The sequence below is a fragment of the Ascaphus truei genome, chromosome 3 (assembly GCF_040206685.1).
Source record: "Ascaphus truei isolate aAscTru1 chromosome 3, aAscTru1.hap1, whole genome shotgun sequence".
Lineage (NCBI taxonomy): Eukaryota > Metazoa > Chordata > Amphibia > Anura > Ascaphidae > Ascaphus > Ascaphus truei.
The window spans coordinates 54,432,764-54,459,972 of NC_134485.1; the positions used below are offsets into that span (position 1 = coordinate 54,432,764).

Sequence of the window (27,209 nt, forward strand, 5' to 3'; positions counted from 1 at the left end):
TGTTATAATTAACTCCTGTTTTTGGTGGAGTTAATCACCACATCACAATTTTTACTATATCGCTCCCCGTAAACTTTTTCTGCAATGTTGATGAATTTGGCCATAACAATGTGGTAAAAACATGTATAATTTAATTATTACTGGGTGCAATATTAATGACGTTTGATGTACAGTATCTAAGTATATTTTTCCTCATCTCGCTCATTCCAAGTTTTAGGCACATCCTGTGCATTTGTATGCAGGTGAATGCACCTAAATTGCATTGAATCAGTACTGGTTAGATGTCTGTCTGGTCTGTCTCAGGGCCCTGAGGAGATGTTTAAGAAACATTGGTTCTATTGTTAGTGATTTACTGGGATAGAAATAGGCTGTATTTGTTGTATGGGAAAGAAGTAATTCCAGCCCAGGTTTTCTGAGTACCCTGCTGCAGCATGCTTATTAATTAATCATAATAAACTGCCAGAAGAACAGAGCGCAAGAGGTAAGTATACAGAAAGTTTTATGGTACAAAAAGGAAAAAAAGAATGGTGTATATAGCGCTAAAAGGCTGTGAATATATAATAAACAGTGTATATAAACATATAAGGTGATAAAAAATGTGTGTGACCTTACACACTATACCTTAATAATGTAAGGCTAGGCTGCTGAGTGAAACTAACCCAAAACACAGTTAGTACAAAGCAAAAAACAACAATACAAACCGGCGCCTACAGAGTCCCATATAGGAAAAAAGTTCAGTCCAATGGTACAAAAAGATAAATCGAAATTTACTATTTCATTTAAAATGTAACTCCACAAGTGAAAACCGGGAGTCTCACGTGCATAATGGCTTCCAGAGGTGGTCCATGTCCCCACACCAGTCTCCACTGCTTGAACGCCACCAGAACTAGAAAGAAAGGTAGAACTGGAAGTGAACATCTCAATGCGCCTTTCAAACATTACGTGCTTTGTCTTGCACAGATGTAGCAACTGATATATATATATCTATATGTAGAGGTATCAGTAGCCGAGCTTCAATAATCAAAAAATAAATAGATGATACCGTTCTGTGGCTAACGAAATGCTTTTATTTGTGCGAGCTTTTGAGATACACTGATCTCTTCTTCCGGCATTGTAACATCGCCGGAAGAAGAGATCAGTGTATCTCGAAAGCTCGCACAAATAAAAGCATTTCGTTAGCCACAGAACGGTATCATCTATTTATTTTATGATTATATATCTATATATATCTATATATAGATATATATATATATATATATATATATATATATATATATATTTATATATATATATAAAATGGTTTTTGAAGCAAAAAGTGTGTGCTCATTTGCATGTCATTTCCCAGAATCCCTTGCTGCAGTGGAAGTGCTGTGTGCTGGGTGATAATGGGGAAAGGTGGGGTTGCAGACCTGCCTAAGACATGCAGATGAGCATACAGTTGTATTTACATTTTTATATATATATATATTCCTGAAAGCAAGTGATGAAAGAGTGTGTATGTGTATCAGTGTGAATTAACATGAATGGAGAGCCCACAGTATATACAGTGCTTTTGTAAAGCACTTTCATCACTTGTTTTCAGGAACCTTTTGACACCTCCAGCCATAAAACACATCCACACCGGGGGAAGGACCAGCACAGATAACATTCCAATAGACACTGTTTATAGTATAGCTTTTGCTTGCTTCATTCATTGTAACGTCGCCGGAAGAAGAGATCAGTGTATCTCGAAAGCTCGCGCAAATAAAAGCATTTCGTTAGCCACAGAACGGTATTGTCTATTTATTTTTTGATTTTATAGATATATATAGATATAGATATAGATATACTTTATATATATATATATATATATGTATATATATATATATATATATATATATATATATATATATATATATATATATATATATATATAACATTAACAAGAATGCTCAGGGCACTCAAAGGGAAAAAGGAAAAGGAAAAAACTTATCTGATAAGTCGTGGTGCTCACAGTGTGGCCAGGATCACCATCCAGCAACACAAAATAGATAAATACCCAATATCAAAGAATCTGAAGCACTCACTGTGTGTGCTCCAGATTCTTTGATATTGGGTATTTATTTTTTATATATAATAACTATTATATGGGTTAAACATACAAGGGGGATGAAATTGGTGTCAGCATTGAAAATGTTTCTTAGACTGACAGCGTGTTATGTCTGTTTATATCATCATTGATGCTTGCAGGGGGGGACCTTTCTAATCTTATTCCCACGGTTTTTTAGATAGATATGTGTTTCACGTATCCCACGTGTGTGCCAATCCACTGCTGAGCCCATACGGCGCCCGTGAGTGACCCGCGCTGCTGACGTCATCAATCGGCGAGTTGTGCACGATTGTGTGGGTCCCTCGCTTAGCCAGAGTGGAAGCAGGCTGCGGACGGCATCCGTTGGCTGTACCTTCAACCAATACAAATTGTAAGTGTTTGTAGTATGTTTGTTTTTAAATGTAATAAAGTGTAATTACGTATTACACTAGGCTGTGTTTTATTTCTCTGCACGCTTGCTGCGGCGGCTTATGCTGGATCCGTGAGGGCGCCATCAAGCACAAGAGAAATCACCCCGTTTAACCACGTGGGGTTCATGGATATCGAGGTGGACACGCAGTGCAGCACAGATTCTCTCCCTTGAACAAACAAGATTCTATCTTGTAAGTTTGGGTTTTTCCCATCTTAGCTAGGGCTGTTGTTCCTTATATACTGCACAATTGGAGTGTCTTTGTTGTTTCATTACAGAGAACATCTGGATCACATTCTGAAGATCATCCAAGCTATTCAGAACTTTATTGGTTAATCCACCCATTGCCAGGACTGCCTTTTCCATCAAGGACTGTTTATTGGATCATGGTACTGTGGACTTTAACTCACTAGCGCCAGGGATTTAGCATTTTGTATATGTATAGTAAGAACATGCATTGCAATTGGCACATTGGGTTTTAGCTACCATTTGATGTGTCATGTGGGGTTTTGAGAAGTGTTCTCATTGGTTGATTGTATGATTTGTGTGCACTAGTGGGGGTATAAGTTGCAGTGGTCTTCATTCTAACACTGTATGACCTTGAGGAAGGTTCCGTTTGTAGGAACCGAAACGTTGTTTTTTGTGTTTTAATACACTTTTGCATTTCTACCCGTGTGTGTTGTCTCTCCTTACTGGACCATCATCTGGTAATATACATCTTTTATGATTTTCTATGGGACAAGCATCTGGATTTCCTAATGTTTATGTGTGTGCCGGCTGTGAATAGATTTTTATATATAAATACCCACTTGCCTATACTGATAGGTGGGTAGCTATCACATTAATATAAACATACATCAATTATACATTTTCCAATCAATCTCTTAAAAAAGGAATAATCTCAATCGATTGCTCAGATCAAAGAGTAAACATTTAAATTGAATTGGTAAACTCTAATTAAAGGTAGCTGTGTGTAATACAGCAGTATTGCTCGGTATTGTGAGTGTTGGGAGGCTCGTGAGATTGGGAGAACCCATTTTTCCAAGGGTGGTAGGCGAGTGTAAGATGGTGAGTTAAGAAAATGTTGTATGAATAAAAAGAACAAGATGAGATAACAAGTTTGATACATAACTCTGACATTCATGCCCTATAAATGTGTAAAGAATAAAATGCCAGAGACAAGCAAGTTATACAAAGTTTATGGTCATGCTCGCTCCATGAGTGTGGAGTGTGTATTTTTTGTAGAGATATGGGAGAATGATAGGGTGACGACTGGTCTACTGAAATATGTTGGAGAATGAGAAAATGAAGCCCAACAAGAGAAAAGCATATAACTGGATCATCATTTTAATGACCAACACAACACTTTTGCTACTCTTGAGAAGTTTGTGTTATGTTAGGAAACTGAAAGAAATCAATTATACAGCATAAATGGGGACACTATTCGACAAATACCATTTAAATATTTATTATTAAGTGATGTCATTTGTTTAATAAATAGCTTTTTATGTGTCTTGTTTTCTACTATTGAAAAACTGCTCGCCCTAGCTTTAAGTTACAGATAAACTGATAGAAAGACACGGAAATGTGTCATGCAAAGGTGCAGGGTGACAAAAATGGCAGTGCAGTGACAGAGAAAATCATTTTGCTTTCTCCTTAAAGTATGACGAAAATGTATCCACTTACATTACACTGGAAAATAGAGTACAATTTTTAATAAGAGCTAGCAAATAATGTAACAATCCTAAAATATTATTTATGCATCCTGGATTTAATCATATTCCTCAGATTTTAAAACATACATTTATTTTCAAGCAGTCATTTCAGAGATAGTTACCAAAGTGGGAACATACCAACAAATCCATACCCCAGACAGAATCCTGGCAAACAGGTGAAATACAGACCAGACAGTAAGAGCTCTGGGAATTACATATCAATCATAATGCTACATCCAACTCAGTCAATAGACTGCAAATATAGTTAGTCAGCTAAAATATGTACTGCATGTGCTTTTATACTATCTCATAATTCAGAAACAATGACAATACATAAATATCACTGTGTAAGTACACTATTTCCCAGTCAAATATTGGCCTCCCTATGAACCTTTAAACAGCTTCCGCAGAATAAATAATTTCACATCCATTTGATTACTAATGTAGCTTATTAATTCATCCACTATGACAGGGAGCTATTAAATGCCATAACACAATTAACCAATAATTCTACCATAAGTGATACCTCTGCATATGTGAGCTGTTTGATACTGATTATTAGCACAAATACCAGTCCTTAAGTACAGAAAAGTATAGGATGAAGGAACAGGCCATGCAAAAGACTCATGAACTATTTTAATTTGACTAAATATTTAAGGTGTTAATATATTCTCCATCAATAATCATTCTGATTTCTCAATAAGGGAGCAACACAATAATAACTTTAATAATAATAACTTTATTTCATATAGCACTTTTCTCCTAATGGGACTCAAAGCGTTCACAATTCCAGTGTACGCAGCACATAGGAAGTTTTACAGACACAGTCTCTGCCCAGATGAACTTACTACAGCTGCGGCCGCCTTTATCCTAATGCGGCCGTATCGGCGCAACTCTGATAACCACGGGCAGATGCAGTATTTTTTTTTTTCCGTAATATGTTCCGGTATTTTAGCGCTCGGAATATTAGCATTTTATTAGCGCTGTCTGCAATAATGCAATACCTAAAAACTCAGGGGGGCGTTCGCGAGCTGTTGTCTTCAAAGTCTAAAACTTTAGCAGTTCAACCTACAGTACGTCAGTACACAGTCTGCGTGTGCGCGCGCAGTAATTGTAAATTTGCATATTTACAGTATACATGCATGGCAGTGCTGTATGTCTCATTTGAACATTGTTGAAACGCATAGGCGTGTACTGTAACAGTATCACATTTCGGCATATACAGCGCTCTCCCCTCGGTCGTCCCCGCACACACACAGGCTAATTTACAGTACTGCAGTATTTCAACTTCTTATCTTATCTACAGTACAGTACACCTCTCCCACACCATTACTTTGAATGTGTGTCTTTCTGGTTTCAATCACATTCCTGCTTGCTAGCTGATGATTACTGCGCATGCGTCTATAAGTTCACCACTGCTTGCTTGCAAAGTTCAAGAGTGAGTGACAAAAAAAAAAAAAAATTCTCGTCATTTTTTATTTTTATTTTCTCCACAAGCCTGCCTAAACCATCTTGATATTACGATATTCAATCTGTGCTGTAGCTTTTGACTGCGACACTGTGCGTTTGACTGCACATGGTTGATTTGTGTTTTTTTTATGTATTTGGGGGTGTGGGGATCAAATTATTATGATGACCTGCCTATTGAAAATATGTCATGTCTTTGAACTACAATACAGCTAATCCTTCATGCAGCTTTAGCCCCCTCCCCCCCGCAGACACACACAGGGCTCGCTGAAGGATTACAACCTCTTATCGACACCTCTCCAGAACCATTCCGTTTCTAAAGCTTGTCATTGTGCTTTTCAACCTCTCTCACACCATTCGTTAATTTTCCTATTGTTGGCTTTCCCTTATTTTAATCTGATTATGTAACCAATTATTAAAAAGGTAACCAATTATTAAAACTGTATGTCTTCTTGAAGAATCCCCCCCACACACATTCACAGTGAATTTAAAGTTCAAAGAAATAAAATCTTAATGTAATTAAATATGTATTTTATTTTATCAGGAAAGAAAAATACAAATAATCATTGAGAGAGGGGGGGGGGATGAAAATTGAGGGCCGGTGGATAGCCATGAATAATGCACATTGATAATAATAAAAACAGTAATACAAATTTTCCGTCTTTATCTTCTTCCTCATTCTGTGTAGTTCATTGAGAGAGGGGAGGTTTTGTGTAAATCATGACTGCAGTTTAGATACACTTAACTGTACACACAGTTCACAAACTTTACACAGTCCATCCTTTTTTTCTGAAAAGACAAGAAAAGAAAAAAATAGTGTAGTTATGTGCATACTGTATTATGGCATTGTGTACTGTATAGCTACTCCATATTGGACTATAGTATGCAGATAGTACTGTTATACTAGTCTATACTGGAACTACTGTATACTGTAGCTACTGTTAAATACTTTGTAACCAGATGGCTAGTGCTGCTCTCTCAGGAAAGAAAAAATATGTGCCATACTTACCTGTATCATACTGTACTTACAGTACCATACGACAATACAGTACTATACCATACTACCTTCCTGATGCTTGCCCATTACGCGCGATTACAATGGGCAACACAGTCGCAATATGGTCAATATATTTATTGCATCGTTTCACGTTGAGTACATCGTTCCAAAAACTCATTATGCCTTGCGCCAACTCATCCTTTTTGGAGGGTTTCACGACTTTTCAGATATGGTCCTTCAGCTGATGCTAGACCATTTCAATAGTATTGAAGTCTGGCGATCTGTCATTGGAGGGGGAAATAAGGACAATTAGTTAAAGAGATACAGTACACAGTAAAAACAGAGGGAAAAAATGAGACACGGTTACCGCACTTACTCCGCTGGCGTCTTCACCCAGTTGATACCGCGCTCTAGAATATGCGCTGTTGACGCGGTGTGATTGGATCGTTGTCCTGGTAGAAACAGTAACCATCTGGGAACTCACGTGTGATGTATTCCACAATCTCAGGCACAATTTTCTCTTGGAAAAAAGCTTTATTCATGATTCCTATAACAAGAAAAGAAAAGTGCTCAAAAAACTGCACACTAGTACAATACAGTGCATAAGGCAAAAGCGTGTGACTTATTTTACCTTCAAAGATGACAATGCATCCTGGTCCACGCCTAGAGATGGCACCCCACACATGCATCTTCACTGGGTGTTTTGGACGCGGCTTCATAGATATGCGACCTTTTTTGTGGAATGCAAATGTGGCAAATCTCTCTAGAGATACAGTAAACTCGTCAGTGAAGATGCAATCCTGGAAAGTTTCTCCACTGTCGATCCATGCCTGGGCCTGGACTACTCTCTTGATCTTGTTAACGTTCCTTATCATAGGGTACGCTCTGTAATGACAAGGAATAATTTTATAGGTACAGTACAGTTTCTTAAACAACACTTTAACCTCCTGTACTGTTCAGTACTAACCTCACACGTCCATATTTCCATCCAATTCTGCGTTTCATCTTCTTTATGCTGGTCTCGGATACAGTGAGATTGTGATTTTGCAGCAGAGTGTATTTGACCCTTAAGGCACTCTTCTCATCATTCTCTTCACTTATTTTGTCGACCAGAAGAGTTGTCTCCCTACAGTGTACAGAAAAACAACAATGCGGTAAGTTACAGTGCGGTAGGCCTCAAGTACAGCACATCATTTACAGTAAACAATTATAGATGCAGCAATATAAACAATAATAGATAGATATACTGTATAATATACTGTAGTTATACCGAAATAACTATAAAATTAGATAGATCTATACTATATAGTTATATTAATATGCAGCAATATAAACAATAATAGATATACTGTATTATATAGTTATATAAATATACTTACGCGTTAGTTACCGTTGGTGTCCTCATACGTTGTTTGTTTTTTCCGTGTGCATGATAGCACACGGTGGTTGATGGCACAACGAGGCCAGAAGCAGCTAACCAGCGTTGGATATCTGCAATTTGTTGTCCGCTCGTGTACATCTCCTTAATTCTCATGCTAGATCCTTTGAAATATTTTTAACAGGCATAGCTGCGAGTAGAAAGAAATGCAAGCACAAGAATGTATATTCGATGTTTAGTCGATGTGTATTCAATGTGCAGTGAATCCACAAAATGGATGGTGTATTTATACGTTAATGACTCACATTAGAGTACGCCCACTTTTAACACCTGTACCTCGTCGCCATGCATAAAAGGTTACACACTTTGCATAGCCCACCACCAGTTCTGTATCTGAACTTTCCCTTGTCCAGATACTGCATTGTGCCATCTGCTGCCATGGATCAACCCCGATTCTATGGATGCAGGAACCCACTCGCCTCTGCCATGCCTATCACACAGAAAAAGCAAAAGGCGGCAGCCGTTTCCAAGCCAAGGCCAAAGCGATAGGCTAAGGCTAATAAAGAAAACCTTCTGCTGACCCCAAAGGCTAAGGGTTTTAATACACGTAAGCCTTATTATGCCAAGAAGAAATTCGGTGATGTACACTCAAGGCAAAACAAATGGCAGCCAACCCTTCGAACCCGCAGGCCACTTCCTCGATTACGCTTCGACATCTCTGCTGCTGCTCTCCCGGAAATCCACAGCCCATCTTCTCCACTACTCGTCCACTACGCTGCCGCTGCTCTCCCGGAAACCCACAACCCATCTTCTCCACAACTCTTCGACGACGCTGCCACTGGTCTCCCGGAAATCCACGGGTCGCTTTCTCCATTACGCTTAGACGACTCTGCCGCTTCTCGCCCGGAAATCCAGAGGTCACGTTCTCCATCCCTCTTCGACGACGCTGCCGCTTCTCTCCTGGAAATCCACAGGTCACCTCCTCCATCCTTCTTCCACAATGCTGCCGCATCTCTCCAGGGAACCCCCATCTCATCCTCCATAGCACCCATCCACCCAGATGTCCACAGCACCCCATGCACAAGAACCAGCTCATTAGACCGCATGCTGAATGGGTTAAGTGTCGATATACCCGGGAACTCTAATATGCTGGTAAAGATAGATCTTCTTTAGAGACCATGCTAAATATGGATCAACGGATGGAGAAGATGGATCAATGGATGGAGAAGATGGATCAATGGATGGAGAAGATGGATCAACGGATGGAGAAGATGGATCAACGGATGGAGAAGATAGAGACTGACATAGCGGGGATACATAATTTGCTCGGTGTTCATGCCCCTGTATCCCCGACGCCAGAGCAGGAGGGTGGCATGGATGTGATGAATGGGACCTTTGACCCCCTTCCAACACCAAGCACACCCCCTCCACCAGAAGAATTTGTGTGCATGTATGCCATTGACGAGGAGGATAACATGACAACCCGTCAAGACCACGCCAGGAGACAACACGGTGACCAAGACAGGAGGAAAGCTTCCTTCCAGACAACCTACCCTCGCCCACCGCCACAAGCAGACCCGCTCCCAGAAGCACACCCGCTCCCAGAATCCAACCTACATACGCTTGCATCGATACGGTGCCCGACATCATCCTGCGCGAGCTGCCACCGGCACTCAGGGAGAAGTATAAGGTGATGAGTGCTGGTTTACACCAGAAGTATGTCATGTTAATTTTTAAGCACCACGTGTCCAACTTGGTGTACTGCGTGTGGGCCAAAAATGTAAACTACGAAGGAAATCGCGAAAAAAGGGCGCTTCCTGAAAATTTAAGAAGGACTATTGTGGAAGAATTGCGGCGCTATTTTTCAATTTCAGATCCTTTAATGAAAATCGTTCGAGACTCCATTAATGGCATTTTGCATCATACACGGCATCGGCCCTGGAAGGATAATCTGGTGGGGATCTAATTTGCGTGACTGTTCAAATGTTGTTTAATTTTAGACTTGTTGCTTGTTTTTAAATTATATTAATAAAGAAATGTTTTAACTTACACAAGACCTGCGCGGTTGCAGTCCTCGAGGGCCGCGAACAGACCCGTTTTTCAAGGTTATCCTGAGGGCCGGGCCTGTTTGTGGCCCTCGAGGACTGGAGTTGTGCAGGCATGACTTACTGTATGGTACACCATCCTACTGTAAATGTTTTGACTTTATGTACTTAAATTAAGGATATATTGCGTGTTTTAACTTGTATTCGTAAAGAAATGTTTTTTACTAACACCATACTGTTGTGCTGTAAATGTTTTGACTTTCTGTACATAAATGTTTTCACTAGCAGTAAACCATAAACCTGTTAATGTTTTGAATTGCTGTACACTTTAAATGTTTTTAAATTGTATTTGTAAATAAATGTTTATTGTACTTACTCCACCAATAAAAGAAAATGTTGATTTGTTTTAAATTGTTCCATTGTCTCCTTTTATACTGTAACAAAATACAGTGTTTCTAGAACATACAGTACTGTCCAGGCATATTGTACAGTACTGTACTGTATACTGTAGGCATGCTCAGTACTGTACATCACAAGAGTATTAAAACAATACATGCTGTACGGGTATAGAATACAAATATGTACTGGAATACATGTAGAATAAATGCATGCTTTTTATTTTTCGGGTTTATTATACAGTATACAGTATATATATATAAAAAAAGTATTGTATACGGTCTGAAAACAACAGCATACTGTTTCAGGTTTTCTATGAAGCTCTCAGTTACAGTATTCTATCCTAATCAATAACAACGGCCACTAAACTGTAGACTCCGGTACGTGGTTTTTTAAATCCGATTCAGCAATGTGCAGGCATTGTTACACAGAGCGATATTATCCATCGAAATCCCTCCATTTGCCGTTTTCCGCATGAGATGACAAAGTTTTCTTTCCTGAGGAAAAACAAAAGTACAAGTTTTACTGTAATGGTCAGGCAGTCCCCTAAAGAAGTTCCCACAGTCAGTCCCACCAATAATTTTCACGGGGGGCGTCTCCTGTTCACATGCGCATGCGCCTACTGTAGATGTGATGACACGCATATGCGTTTCAAGAAGGTTCCAATGCGCATGCGCCTAGCTTTCCACCAATTGTGCAGTATCTACTGTAGAAGCTGCTCAGCCAATGATATTGCTTACAAGAGAATCGCTTGACTGTGCATTGATATTTCAAAAACAGAATAAAATACGGCAACATTACTCACCATAGATTTTGCCAATCAGCTGGCGCCGAGCCACTGCCAGTCCCGTATTCTTGATTATACACGTAGTTGACAGGTGCCAGCGGATGAGGCTGGAAATCGCTTTGGTACATGCGAGCTTGCTGGAATCTGTACGCGAAATCAGGCTCAGGCTGCAGGTATCCAGACGGGGACAGACAGCAAGGGTTTTCGGTCACCAGGTTTTCACTGACGGTCGGACCGTTATTGGATGCTGGCGCAGTCTCTGGCTCATTGCTTGCCAGCGACTGACGTTTCGTAGTTGGTTTTAACATGACCTTTCGCCTTTTGAAGTCTCCATGATCAAAGATACGGGAAAAATCTGGTGATACACACCAATACCCTCTAATAACACTGGGATCAATACGAAAAAAACACGGATCGATACATAACTTTTTCCTTATTGCACGCTTCCACACATGCGCATCTGGTGAAAATTTGTAAAAGTCATAGTTTTCGATAAAATACTGATAAATTTGACCAACTGTTGCCATCTTATAATCTGTTGCATTAATCACGGCCCATATTAAATAAGCGTACGTTCTGTCGGGTTTTTGGAACACGGACTGCAGCGGTGCACTCATGTCGGGACTCTCAGTACAATAAAACACCAGACACTGTGCATGTATTTTTTAATATGAAAAGTCTAAATTGATACATTATTGTAACTTCTTCAGTACCAAGGCCAATTTAAAATGGACCACTGTGGTATGTTTTTAAACACCTGCAAGTCGACACATTACTGAAGCGCATGCGCATTACAATTCATGAATATCTGCCACCTGGCGGATACGTGAAGAATTTCAACCAATTAAATCCGAACCATTATCAATAAACACATCAATAAAGACATCAACCGCGGGTGACGCCGGCATGAATGCAACATGAATGCGGTATGAATGCGGCATGAACGTGGTGAAGTGCGGTGAAATGCGGTGAAGTGCATGGCATTCTGCAAAAATCACAGAAAAAATTCGGAGATGTTGGAGAATAAAAGGGGCCGCGGCTGTATCTATGTTTTTGGTGCCTGAGGCCCAGATAAAGTGGCTTGCCCAAGGTGACAAGGAGCTGACACAATGCATCAAATACATCGAGACCCCATATATCCATATATCATATTATGTAGAAAAGTTAAAGGGAAAAATACACAATTAAGCATTGATACATATGGAAATAAAAAAAATGATACTGTAAGGTAAAGGAAATCCATTTTGTGTACATGTGCTGCAAGTCCAGTCTGAAATCTTTAAGCTATCTGTAAATGTTCTGTTTGGCATGATAAATACTGCTACTGAATGTAACCCTTCTGTATGTAGCCAGGTTCCATTTCTCGCAATGTTGTTGGATGGGAGGGTTGCAGCAGGGCAGGTGATGCTCCGGTAAAGTGGAGGTTCCGCGACTTCATGCCATCGCCATCTTAATACAGGTGCAGGCGCAGAAGGTTGCGGAGCTGGCTAGTGCGCAGAGGTCGCGCATGCGCGGGCATAGCTGCAAAAGCCCGCGAAGGAGGAAGTGTTATGATAGGGTGGAGCGTATGGGACTACGAGTCCCAATAGCCATCGCGAGCCAATGTGACGCCAGGGAACCAACCGGGTGGTTGGGATATCGGGAGATAGGGTCGCACGGTGCGCACGTTGGGTCAGAGCTAACAGGAGGAGGAAGGAGACGGAGCTCCAGGTGTAGGGAGGCACACAGCCCCTACCTAGGCCTCATACCCTGGCCCAGTTAGGCGCTGAGTCCCTGTAGTGTGGAGCGGAGCTAGGGATTGGCCCTAGACAGGTTCCGATGTCCCTTATTGTGTAGGTTCAGAGACAAAAGTGAAGAGACATTGCATATAGTACAGAGGTCTGGGCTCAGACCCTCTATTGTGCTGCAGCCAGCTGGGTGGGATCAACCCGGACGGCCCCTGCTGAATCCAGTCACGTCTGATCCTTTGTGAAGATCCTTGGCAGGCCCGGGTACAGGAGTGCCCGGCAGGTAACCATCACCAAGTGCACCAACGATCTATACTATACTCACACGGGACATAGTGGCTGCGCAGTCACCCATATATCTATCCATTATCTCACTGAGGTGGGGGGACATAATATTGGGAGACGCAGTAGATAGTGTCTCCTCTAGAGAGGGACACCTGTTGAATTATACATATATATATGCTTATACTGTATAGTAAAGTCATTCGTTTGTTTTATATGCTGAGTGTGTGTGGAGTGATATACAAGTGTCCTGCGAGGAACCACTCCCCCTCTGGTGAGAGCCATCGCTGGTGGAGGCGCTGCACCAAGTATAGGGTTACACATAATATTACACGTGCCCCAGGCTCTCCGTGGCGGAGGCTCAGGCCCTGCGAGCCTACAGGTTATACAGTATATGGTAGCGGACTGTATTCATTAGGAAACAGGGCTACATGTATAACAGAATGCATTTCTTCCACCCACCTGACATATTATATTAGAAATATGTAAATGTATTTCTAATCTATTTACAAGTTAGGCTGGTAGAAGTAATGTGCTCTGGTATACATATGCCATGCCGGTATAATATGTATTACAATGAAGACGGAATGGAGGTGCACAGCGCATTTGAAAGAACCAAGGGCTTGAACTTCCAGCGGTATGAAAACCGTATTGGCAATCCATTTTTCATACCGCTGCAAGTTCCAGCCCTTGGTTCTTTCAAATGCGCTGTGCACCGCCATTTTGTCTTTTTTGCTGTACATCTTTCTTATGGCAGGAGCATGCCAACAGAAGCCCACACCTATAGGGATCCCATGAGTACCTCCACAGCAGGCCTGCACAACTCCATTCCTCGACGGCCGCAAACAGGCCAAGTCTTCAGGATATCCCTACTTCACCACAGCTGGCTCAATTAGTGGCTCAGTATGACTGACCTAGAGATTTCATGAAGACCTGGCCTATTTGTGGCCCTCGAGGACTGGAGTTGTGCAGGCCTGTTCTACAGTCTCTTTCTCTATGAAAGTGATCCTGTTTACTCAAATATTGCGGTCTGTATTAATTCCTTATTGCATGTATATCATTAGATTTTGAGTAACAGAGACTGCATTCACATCAGTCTCTTCCTTATGGGCCTAGACCTCCGTCTCTCTTGTTCACATTTGATGCATGTTGATAGGCTTTACTGATTTAGGTTACTTCAATCATGAGGACTTACTGTTGTCTGTGGGATTAATTACTGTAGCCTCAAGTTTATGTGAACTTTTTGTTATCCTATGTGTTATCCTATACATTATTCCAACCATACTTGTATATATTTTTGATATTTGCACACAAGGTTTTTTGATGCCCGAATTGTTTCGTCTATAATCTGTATTAGAAAAATTAAACAAAGCAATCTTTTCCCTGCTCACCAAAATAATCTCAAAATGTTTACTGTGCCTGAAATTAATATTTCCTCCACCCTCCCCAATGCAGGACAGTCCCACTTAGCGCAAGACACTTATCTGATCTCCAATTATTTACAGTAACTCAGCTGTTCCAGAAGCTTTTAGAATTAAATGTGGGTGCTAATGGAGGATGATAAAAAAACATTACCCTTATTCACTAACTTCTAGTATCTGGGATATTGATGTTTAAAACATGAATTAAATGAAAACTCAAAGCATACAAAACAAAATAAAAGTTCCAATAACTATACATATGTAACCCCCTTTCCCTATGCCTAAAAGAAACTGCGGGCCACTACGCATGCTGCTGGTACCTGTACGCTCACAGGAGGCCTGAGCCTCCACTTCTGGGAGCCTGGGGTGAGCTTCTTCTATCTTTTAGTGCAGCGCCTTCACCTATGAGGGATCCCAGCGTTGGCGGGATAACTCCTCATAGGAACCAATACAACCGGTAATAACTATATCACACCAGATATATATAACTAATCTTTACTGCGATCCCACAGTATGCAAACAATACAATATACACAATACAATAACACAATAATACAGTACCACAATACCCCTGTGTGTTTCTCCCAAATTTCTGAGAGTGGCTTGGGCACCTAAACATCTGATGTCCGCAGACCAATCCCCACACCAAATGTGAGGAAGCGCTACCCCTCTGTGAAGTGGTGGTGCACGGTGGGTACCTTCCTGGTTAAGGGCCCAACCAGGGAATACTTGGGAAGTGGTGTTGGATCGGGTCCCACTCAGCAGGGCCTCCAATATAAATCCCCTCACACCTTATCCAGGGCAGAGTCTGCAGTGTAACCTCTTGCCAGATGATCCTTCTCCTGTGCTGCCATATGAGGTGCAGGGGGAGAGTGATGTGAGATGCAGGAGGGAGAATTATGGGAGGTGCAGGGGGGAGAATGATGTGAGGTGCATGGGGAGAGTTATGGGAGGTGCAGTGGGGAGAATGATGGGAGGTGCAGGGGGGTGAATGATGTGAGGTGCTGGGGGAGAGGGATGTGAGGTGCAGGGGAGTGGGATGTGTGTGGTGTGCAGGGGGTTATTGTGTGTTTGATGTGGAGGGGGAGTATTATGTGTGTGGGTGAGGGGGAGAGATGGGTGTACGAGAGATTGATAGGGCGTATCGCAAAGGTTGATAGTGAAGGGTTCTGGGGGAGATATGAGGATGATGATGAGGGGTGCTGGGGGAGATATATGAGGATGAGGATGATGAGGTGCTGGAGGAGAGATGATGATGATGATGATGATGATTTTACCCGTGCGGCCCAATTTTTTTTTCCTTGGAACAGTTCGGCCCTTCTCACGTTATGAGTTGTGCAGGCCTGCTATAGATGAAAGCAGTTGGGACATAGCCTTACATGTAATTTGTTGGTCCTCAAGGGTTCACTTTTGTGTGCCTAATGAAGCCCAGTGGGTGCAACTACTCTAACGCTATACCTTGTTTATGGTTGAGATGGATGAATATTTCGCCTAAATCCGAATCCAACGCGGATTGACAGATTCCTTTGAGCTGCGGATATTTCACAGATTAGTCTTAAAAGGGCAGATTTGTTTTCCGATTACTGAAAATCCATCCAACAGATTTGGAATCCGAACCTGCAAACTGAATCTGAATCAAACTGAATGATAATTGTGGCTAAACGCTAAGGTAATGAAGGGGTTAAATATCAGTGCCTGCTTTATTGGGGTAGCAGGAGTAGGTGAATGTGGGGGTGTTTAGGCCTTGCGGAAGGTTTGCAGGAGTAGTTAACCCCTTAATTACCATTGCAGTTACTACCGCTAAGCTAATGAACAGGTTAACCCCTCCCGCTACCTATCCAGTAGGCATAAACACCCACCGCGGGATAAATACCACCTTCACCCACCCCCGCTACCCACAATAAACATTAAAACACAATACTATCCAATACACCCATTGATTGCCAGTGTGATTACCTATGCCTTCAATGGGAGCAAAAATAACCCCAATAGCAATGAGTGGGCACCAAACTACCCACCCTCTCTACCCCCCAACAAACCCTCCCTCCCCCCAACACATACAGTACAGTAATGGGCAAAATAACTATTATCCAGATCTGGATAATAGCTCATTTGCCTATTAAAAAATAAAACATTATCTAGCCAGCTACACACAGAGAGAACTCCCGCACTGCTACAATGTGAACCGTGTTTGAGGTGCTTACTAGGTAAGGGATAAGGTACACAGGAGAAAAAGAAACCTAATATACCAGCACTCTATCAAACTGAATGTATAGTGACATAATTAAAATAATTTTATTAATAAACAATGAATAAAAAAATGGGCTTTAAAATCAGAGAATGTGTTAAACAGCACGTGACTGTAATCATTGGTAACTTAACCAAGGGTAGTTAAGTGATGTATACATATTGAGATCCTTTATGGATATTCAGGATCTGTGACTATATATATAGCTTCCTTGAATTTGGAAATAGGTCCGTAGAGTAACCACCATAAACTAAATGTCCATCCACATATAAAAATATATCTCAGAGCTAGTATGTGCTCTGAATCTGTGGTGACATATAAGTAGTGAGAGGTAATAACTATTCCAGACACAGCAATTGCTGTGTGTATCCACCTATAACTGCTGTATGCTTAAATACCCACATTCAGAGCTGCATGTCCTAGAACTGGAGAAGGCACTTAGTGATTGCACTCCCTAGAGCCCTCAATGTTCAAAGTCTAGGGTGTCTGTAGGGGTTAATGCACACACCCATAGAGGGTACTAGGAGCTGTGTTAATAATAAGAGAGAGTCTCCATAGAGTCCTAGACATCTGATAGTGTATAGCCTCTGCGCGGAATAAAAGCTGCAGTATATATTGACACTCGGTGGGTATATAACATAGGTGCAAAATAACCCAAATGTCCACCTAGACAGTAGGTTTAGGCAGGCAGTGTACTATATGAAGCACTGCTGAGTGGCTCATCCGTGAAGTATCACGGCAGGATCAATAAACCTGTTGATAGCTCTGTTCATGCTCCTTACCCAGCCGGGATGTAACAGCTGTTTGAAGCAGATGTCAGGTGGTCGGGTTTACTCAGAGCCCACACGAGCAAGTAAGTAAAATTTAAACATACAGGCAGGTAGCACAGTGATATCTGGCCATGATTTGTCCCCTACATCAGCGCTGATCATGAATATATCAGCGCTGATGTGCTCGAGGGCAAGTCTAACTTGTAAGGTGGATTCAGAACGGACCTATATTAAACAAGATCCTACTGTGTGCTAATAACACAGAGGAACAGAGTATATAGACAGCACACGGGGCGCCAGCAGTATTGCAGCTAGGAACATACAGTATCAGTCAATGCTGCATTCAAATGAAAGGGCTTCCCGCGTGTCAGGAGTAGGTAAGTGGCTGACGCGCGCGTTTCACGAATGAACGCTTCTGAAGGGGTTAAATATCAGTGCCTGGTTTATTGGGGTAGCCGGGGTGGGTGAATGTGGGGGTGTTTAGGCCTTGCGGAAGGTTTGCAGGAGTGCAAAAAGCAGGATTTTCAGCGCTCGTGCTGCAGATGTTTGGATAGGATTAATCCCTGTGCTGCACGTGCATGGAGCGTCTCCCCAGGAGCTCCCACTTCAGAGGTGATCCCCCCTCGAAGGGGGGGAGGACACCCTGAGAAACAGAGAAAAAAATAATGCACAAAAGCGCACAAGGGAAGGAATTAGTATTGATTTATTAAAACAAACACATAAACAGCTGAGGGGATCCAACCCCTCCTCAGCTCAATGGATTAGTTGCCCAGAAATATAAACCATATATAAGGTCTCTAAACATAGAAAAATCTGACACAGTAAGCCATACACAACATAAGAAAAAAACACACACAATCAATGTAAAAATAAACAGAGAGAGTATTAACAGCCCAAGGAAGTTAAGGTTAAAACTGCCAAAGAGGGCTACAATACTGCTGACAGGGGGAAACGAACACTCACACTGAGGCAGAGAAGGGGGACCTCTGATGACCGTACAGGATCCGGATCACGGCATCAAGGAAGATGGAAACAACCGCCTCTGGAGCCTCAGGCAAGCTCCGTTTCAGCCTCTCAGCAAACACGCGCAGGATGACCTGTCGTGACCTCTACGCGTTTCGCACCACGTGCTTCGTCAGGAGGTCACGTACAGCGTCATCTGCGCGTATTTGTAGGAAGAAGGGAATCAGTTAGGACGGCCCCCTTCCGACGCCAAACCCAATGCCCTTAGAATGCCAGTAGTATGCTTAAAGTGATGCTACCTCTTTCCCTTACAACGTCATGTGTTACAGCGGTCACGTGTTGCAGGTTTAACAGACACATATACAAATCCGAACCTGCAATACTTACATAGACATGAACATAACATAACTTGAGATCATCAACTTATATACATACACTGAATTAGAGCAAAAACAAATATATATTTTACAAATTAATTGCACATGCTGAAACTATAATTCATCCTTAAAATACCCAATTAATTAAAATAGATGCATATAGTGCTTTAATTAAAACATACAATGTTAATACATATACCATAAAAATGAGAGACGAATATAATATTGAATAATTAATGAAAATAAAGATAAAATTAAACAAACATTGAGCCAAATATTCTATCTCAAAAATGGAGTAAGCTCAATAAGTTCATTAAAACCAATCGGATGTCTAGTTTGCATTTCATAGATCCAATACTGTTCACATTTTAATAAATGATTATCTCTATTGCCTTGTCTGCTGTTCATTTGGATATGTTCAAGCCCTTTAAATGTAATGCAACTGGGGTCATTGTTGTGGATCTCTTTAAAGTGTTTTAAAAGTGGTGTAAGCGGCATACCTTTAGCTGTAATTTTCGGTATGTTTTTTACGTTTCTCAAATGTTCTAACATACGCATTTTTAGTGGCCGTTTAGTCTTGCCGATGTACTGTAAATTACAGTTACACTGTAAGACATAAACCACATGCGTAGTCTGACAGTTAATTAAACTTTTGGTATTGTAACTCCGCTTAGTGGCACAAGACGTGACTGTAGTTCCTTTACAGATATGTTTACACGCCTTGCACTTCCCACATTTATATGTGCCTTTAATACCCAAGCGATCTTTAATGTCACCAGATGCAAAGGCTTTTCTGGTGATTTGGCTTGGGGCCAACATGTTTTTTATATTTGGCGCACGTTTAAACACTATCCCAGGTTGTGAATTTAACTGAGGGCCCAATACAGGGTCCATTTTCAGTATTCCCCAGTGTTTTTTTAAGATTTTCCTGACCCCATTATGCATATCACTGAATTGAGTTATAAAAGCAGGGATTTTTGTATTTTTACTTTTGTCCCTCTTATTTTTATTATATTTCATCAGTGATTTCCTTTCTATTTTTTCCAGTTTCTTTATTGAGGAATCTATCAGTTCCTCATTATACTTCTTATCGAGAAATCTTGTCTTGAGGAACTTAGATTGTATATCAAATTCCTCAACCTTGGAATTGTTTCTCTTTAGTCTTAGAAACTGGTTAAAGGGAATATTCTGAACCCATCTTTTGTCATGACAGCTAAGAGGGTCAAGATAAGAATTAACGTTAGTAGCTTTAAAGTGTGTTTTGGTCTGAACTGTATTGGATTCAATATATATTTCCAAATCGAGGAAATTAATGCTAACTGAGCTGTTAACACCACTAAATTTTAGATTAAATTGATTTGCATTTAGTTGATCAACAAATCCAAGATAGGATTCCTCAGTTCCCTCCCACACAATGATGATGTCATCGATATATCTCCTCCACAGCCTCAGCTGTGGAGGAGAACATCGAAATACCTCAAGCGACTCCCACAGTCCCATATATAGGTTAGCGAACGATGGGGCAAATGTAGTCCCCATCGCCGTCCCCAAGATTTGTAAAAAATAAAGGGAATCAAACATAAAATAATTGTGACCCAAAATAAATTCAATTGATGTAAGAATAAAATCAATTTGGGTTATAGGTAATAGTTGTGGGTTCATAAGAAAATATCTTGTTGCCTCTATACCTTTTTTGTGGGGGATGCTCGTGTATAGTGCTTGCACATCTAAAGTGGCTAATCTACAACTATCATTCCAAACAAAATTATCCAAAACCTGTAAAACCATAGTGGTGTCTTTAAGGTGAGATGGAAGTGATGTGACTAGTGATTGTAGGTAAAAATCAATATATGTGGACAAATTAGAAGTAATAGAATCGATTCCTGAAATAATAGGGCGTCCAGGTGGGGAAGTGAGGGATTTGTGAATCTTGGGGATGTAGTAAAAGATGGGGACTGTGGGTGTCTCAATGAGTATATATTCATATTCTGACTTAGACAAAATCCCAATTGCAAGTGCCTCAGTCAAATGTTTTTTAATGAGTCCCAAGTATTCTCGAGTTGGATCTCTCTCCAAAGAAACATAAGTAGTTTTATCTTCCAAAATGCGATAAGCCTCTTTAAAATAGTCCTCTTTATCCAAGAGGACTATTCCACCCCCTTTGTCAGCTGACCTCAAGACAATATCTGGGTTGGCTTTCAAGGTGTTTATACTTTTACGTTCCTCCCAGGTAAGGTTGGAATGATGTTTGGAGGATCTTTTTTTACACATTTCTTTAAAGTCCCTCTCCACCATTTTACCAAATAGGTCAATATTATGTCCTCTAGAGGCATATGGGTAGAAGACTGAATTGGGCTTAAATCCTGTATGAAGGTAACTACTGAAATTGACAAAATCTGGGTCACTTTCTCTTAAAAGGGCTTCAAGGTCCTCAATTAATGCTGCATCTTCGATATCATGCTCTATAGGTTTTTTAATTTGAGTGTTAGCTAGTTTGTCACCAGAGCTACTAAAATGACGCTGTAATGTCATTTTCCTCAAATATTTTTGAAGGTCAATGTATAGATCAAACTCTTTCGCATCTCTTGTGGGTGCAAAGGTGAGCCCCTTCTTTAGCACCTGAAAGAGATGGTGATCTATAGTGAGCGAAGATAAGTTAAATATCCCGCTAGCGATTAATGTTAATGACTCAGGGATCCCCTCTTTGTGGGCGGGCTTTCTCCCTCCTCTCTTACCTCGTCTGAGTATCCCCTTTTGTGATTCACTTTTGTCAGGGGATTTGAGGGAGGGTTGTCTAGATCCCAGCTCGGTCTTTTGAGCTTGTTTTTTGTTGTTTTCTGAAAAAAACAGTCATTATTATCATCATTTTCACTGACACTTCCTTTACCTCTTAGTTTTGAGAATTTGTTAGAAACCGGGATATCAAATTCTATATGTTTGTCTTCCTTAGGAGTATATTGTTCTCTCCTTGGGTGTTTATATTTATGTTTGATATCATTTGGCTTCCCATTTTTGCCCACTGTTGACCAATTATCACTATGGCTTCTCTCTCTATATTTGTGTTGTTGATAGGGCCCTTCCTTAGAGTGATCTTTCTTATTCTCATAGTGTGGTCTTTTTGAGTTTTTATTTACTTTGTTGGCTTTCTCATTTTTTTGAGGATTTTTTAGAGATTTATTGGTTTTTGGAATGGCACCGGACCTATTTTGATCCTTTTTCGTTGGTTCTATTTTAGATGGATTTGTGCTAACTGACTTTTGTGGAGTCTGATCATGTAAGGTTATCTCCTTATTAGCACTTTTGACTGTTTTGTCTTTCCAATCTTTTTGCCTGTTCTCCAAATAATCAATTTTATCTCTTAGGAATTTTTTATTTTTCCTCAACACAATCCCTTTCTCATGTTTTTTCAGTTTCCCCACCATATCTTCTACCAGTTTTGGCAGCCCCTCTAGTGTTGGCAAACTGATAATGTCCGTCTTGACCTTATCAATTTTGACGGACAATTCTTGTAGTTCCTTTTTCCTCTCTCCCATAAGGAGTTTGACGAGGTTAGTGGAACTGATCTCAAGAATTTCTTCCCAAATGGCTAAAAAAGCTGGATTTTCATTGCCATACGTGGGTTTAATTAACAGTCGCAACCCTCTAGGGATCCTTTTATGCTTAATATATTCTTCAAAGGATACAAGTTCCCAAAATGCCTTAGTTTCTTGCTCCAACAATTTTGTAAGTGCAAGTACTAATGAGGGTAAATCAGTGGAATCATCTTCCAAATTGACATCATCACAAAACATTTGACCTACTAACGCACTTCTATTGTTCCTATTATTCAAACTAGACAAAAATAAGGTGGTGAAATCTAGTGGTACAGCCATCTTATAGTCTAAGTAGTATCAAAATACAATTGATAAAAATACAAATTGATAAAAAGCCCCTCAGTAAAAGGTCTCTCAATTATAAAATAAATGCACTTATACACAATTAATTAATAATAAATATAACGCAGAATACAGTCTTATCTATGCAGCTAAAAATCCAGGGGAGAAAAGGTAAACCAATGTCCCAAGTCCAACTAAATGAATCTGGAAACAGTTCTTTATCTTGAAAGCAAAAAGCAGGATTTTCAGCGCTCGTGCTGCAGATGTTTGGATAGGATTAATCCCTGTGCTGCACGTGCATGGAGCGTCTCCCCAGGAGCTCCCACTTCAGAGGTGATCCCCCCTCGAAGGGGGGGAGGACACCCTGAGAAACAGAGAAAAAAATAATGCACAAAAGCGCACAAGGGAAGGAATTAGTATTGATTTATTAAAACAAACACATAAACAGCTGAGGGGATCCAACCCCTCCTCAGCTCAATGGATTAGTTGCCCAGAAATATAAACCATATATAAGGTCTCTAAACATAGAAAAATCTGACACAGTAAGCCATACACAACATAAGAAAAAAACACACACAATCAATGTAAAAATAAACAGAGAGAGTATTAACAGCCCAAGGAAGTTAAGGTTAAAACTGCCAAAGAGGGCTACAATACTGCTGACAGGGGGAAACGAACACTCACACTGAGGCAGAGAAGGGGGACCTCTGATGACCGTACAGGATCCGGATCACGGCATCAAGGAAGATGGAAACAACCGCCTCTGGAGCCTCAGGCAAGCTCCGTTTCAGCCTCTCAGCAAACACGCGCAGGATGACCTGTCGTGACCTCTACGCGTTTCAGGTTTAACAGAAATGCAAACTAGACATCCGATTGGTTTTAATGAACTTATTGAGCTTACTCCATTTTTGAGATAGAATATTTGGCTCAATGTTTGTTTAATTTTATCTTTATTTTCATTAATTATTCAATATTATATTCGTCTCTCATTTTTATGGTATATGTATTAACATTGTATGTTTTAATTAAAGCACTATATGCATCTATTTTAATTAATTGGGTATTTTAAGGATGAATTATAGTTTCAGCATGTGCAATTAATTTGTAAAATATATATTTGTTTTTGCTCTAATTCAGTGTATGTATATAAGTTGATGATCTCAAGTTATGTTATGTTCATGTCTATGTAAGTATTGCAGGTTCGGATTTGTATATGTGTCTGTTAAACCTGCAACACGTGACCGCTGTAACACATGACGTTGTAAGGGAAAGAGGTAGCATCACTTTAAGCATACTACTGGCATTCTAAGGGCATTGGGTTTGGCGTCGGAAGGGGGCCGTCCTAACTGATTCCCTTCTTCCTACAAATACGCGCAGATGACGCTGTACGTGACCTCCTGACGAAGCACGTGGTGCGAAACGCGTAGAGGTCACGACAGGTCATCCTGCGCGTGTTTGCTGAGAGGCTGAAACGGAGCTTGCCTGAGGCTCCAGAGGCGGTTGTTTCCATCTTCCTTGATGCCGTGATCCGGATCCTGTACGGTCATCAGAGGTCCCCCTTCTCTGCCTCAGTGTGAGTGTTCGTTTCCCCCTGTCAGCAGTATTGTAGCCCTCTTTGGCAGTTTTAACCTTAACTTCCTTGGGCTGTTAATACTCTCTCTGTTTATTTTTACATTGATTGTGTGTGTTTTTTTCTTATGTTGTGTATGGCTTACTGTGTCAGATTTTTCTATGTTTAGAGACCTTATATATGGTTTATATTTCTGGGCAACTAATCCATTGAGCTGAGGAGGGGTTGGATCCCCTCAGCTGTTTATGTGTTTGTTTTAATAAATCAATACTAATTCCTTCCCTTGTGCGCTTTTGTGCATTATTTTTTTCTCGGTTTGCAGGAGTGGTTAACCCCTTAATTACCATTGCAGTTACTACCGCTAAGCTAAAGAACGGGTTAACCCCTCCCGCTACCTATCCAGTAGGCATAAACACCCACCACGGGATAAATACCACCTTCACCCATCCCCGCTACCCACAATAAACATTAAAACACAATACTATCCAATACACCCATTGATTGCCAGTGTGATTACCTATGCCCTCAATGGGAGCAAAAATAACCCCAATAGCAATGAGTGGGCACCAAACTACCCACCCTCTCTACCCCCCAACAAACCCTCCCCCCCCCCCAACACATACAGTACAGTAATGGGCAAAATAACTATTATCCAGATCTGGATAATAGCTCATTTGCCTATTAAAAAATAAAACATTATCTAGCCAGCATAAAGTAAATAAAAGTTCTACTTACACCTGCCAGGATGAAGGCCATCCTCATCACCATCTTCCACATCCTTGTCCTCAGCGGGCAGCAACAATTTAATAATAATGTAAAAAAAAACTAATGGCCACTAACCCGTTAATTACCTTAGCGGTTAGTAACCGCTATAGTAATTAAGGGGTTAACCCCCCCTCCCCACTACCAACCCTGGATACTTAATGAACCTCCACGGGGCAACTACCCAAACCTCCCACCCTGCTACCCATTGATTGGCACAGTGGTACAGTTTGCCACTGTAGCAATGAGTGGGCAACCTACCAATTAAAAACCAAGCACCAAATAAAATACATTACATTTCATTAAAAATAAAATAAATGGCAATAAATCTATTGATTGGCACAGTGGTACACCATGCCATATAATATGGGCTATGTTTGCCACTGTGGCAATGAATGGACAAAGCTAAAAAAAAACAAGGCACAAATTAAAACATGACTTTAAAATAAAATAAGCATTTCACAATAAAGCCATTGATTGTGACTGTGATAAACCATGCTCACAATATATGGGCATGGATTGCCACACCGATAATGAATGGGCAACCTAAAAAAAATCACAAAATACACATAGCAATTAAATCAAAACAGGCATTTGCCAAAAATGCATTGCTTGTCACTGTGCTTATTTATAGAATGAAAGGGGCATAGATAAACACATTGGCAGTCAATGGGCAACCTAAAAAAAATACACAATTAAATAACATACAATCAATGTTTTTGTTACCTTTGATGTCTTCACCCCCGTCCTATGCGAGCACCAACTCTTGACCCTCAACGCAATGCTCTTCAAAAGCCATTGTGAAGAAGTCCGTGATAATATCTTGATTGAAGAGACGTCTTCCCGGTGAGTTCTTCTTTTATTCTTTCTTTTCTTCCGTCTTCTCTTCTTCCTTTGTAATCCAATGCGGCGAATGTTGTCCCGTTGGCTTCTTCAACTCAAATTAGACGGGACAGGCCTTATATAAGGCTTGTTATGTCACATTGAGTGTCAAATGCTACACCCCAATCCGATTGGCTGGTGTACCATGTGACAGGTTTTTTTTTTAAAGGAAGTGACGTCATCCTAAAGGGAGGGAAGCCAGCCAATCAGGAAAGCTTTGCTTCCCACCCTTTAAAATTACGTCACCAGAAAAAAATGGCTGCCATCACATGGTAATCCAACCAATCAGATTGGGAGATACACCATTTGAGGCATCACATGGTACAACCCCAATCTGATTGGTTGTAGTCCCATGTGATGGCAGCCATTTGTTTTTCTGGTGACGTCATTTTAAAGGGAGAGAAGCATAGCTGTCCTGAATTGCTTGCTTCCCTCCCTTTAAAATGACGTCACATAATTAAAAAAAAAAAAAAGAAAATGCTGTCACATGGTACACCAGCCATTCAGATTGGGGGAGTTAACTCCTCCCGCAACCTTCCCGGCAGGCCTAGCCTCCTACCCTGGGGAAACTACCCTCTTCATCCACCCTTGTACCCCCAAGAAACCAGGTACCCATATTTAACCCCTTCATTGCTTTAGTGGCTAGCCTAACCAAACCAAAACACAATTATTATATGTATAAAAATGTCACCTGCTTAAAGATACATTAAACATTTTTTTTGGCTTTATTTTACCATACAGATGTAACTGCCGGTTCTCTACCACATCACGAGAGAAAAGCGTGTACATCTCACCGAAAACTCAGCGAGATGGTCCACAGCAGGCTGTAATGGACCAGCGGATTAACACAGTGGGGGTCCCTGCGTTTGAATGGGACTCGCACTGTACGAATCCTACTAGGTTCCACCTGTCTGTAATGGAGGTGCAGTAAGATATAGACTGAACATTCACTCTACCTGCGCGCTGCTAACAGGTGATCGCTGGACTTTCAGTTTATTTTAATAATACAGTATTGTAGCAGGGGGTCTCCGGAGCTGAACCTCATTGAT

At 40.8% G+C, this 27,209-nt stretch overlaps 1 long non-coding RNA gene across 1 annotated transcript in view; it reads right to left on the reverse strand.

Annotated features, from left to right (window-relative positions):
* Positions 1 to 782: 782 nt before the first annotated feature.
* The window catches only part of LOC142490909 (uncharacterized), a 72,746-nt gene continuing 46,319 nt past the window's right edge, over positions 783 to 27,209 (reverse strand). Inside the window, exon 3 of the long non-coding RNA XR_012800145.1 lies at positions 783 to 886. This is a non-coding gene — a long non-coding RNA (uncharacterized LOC142490909). The remainder of the gene's footprint in view (positions 887 to 27,209) is intronic.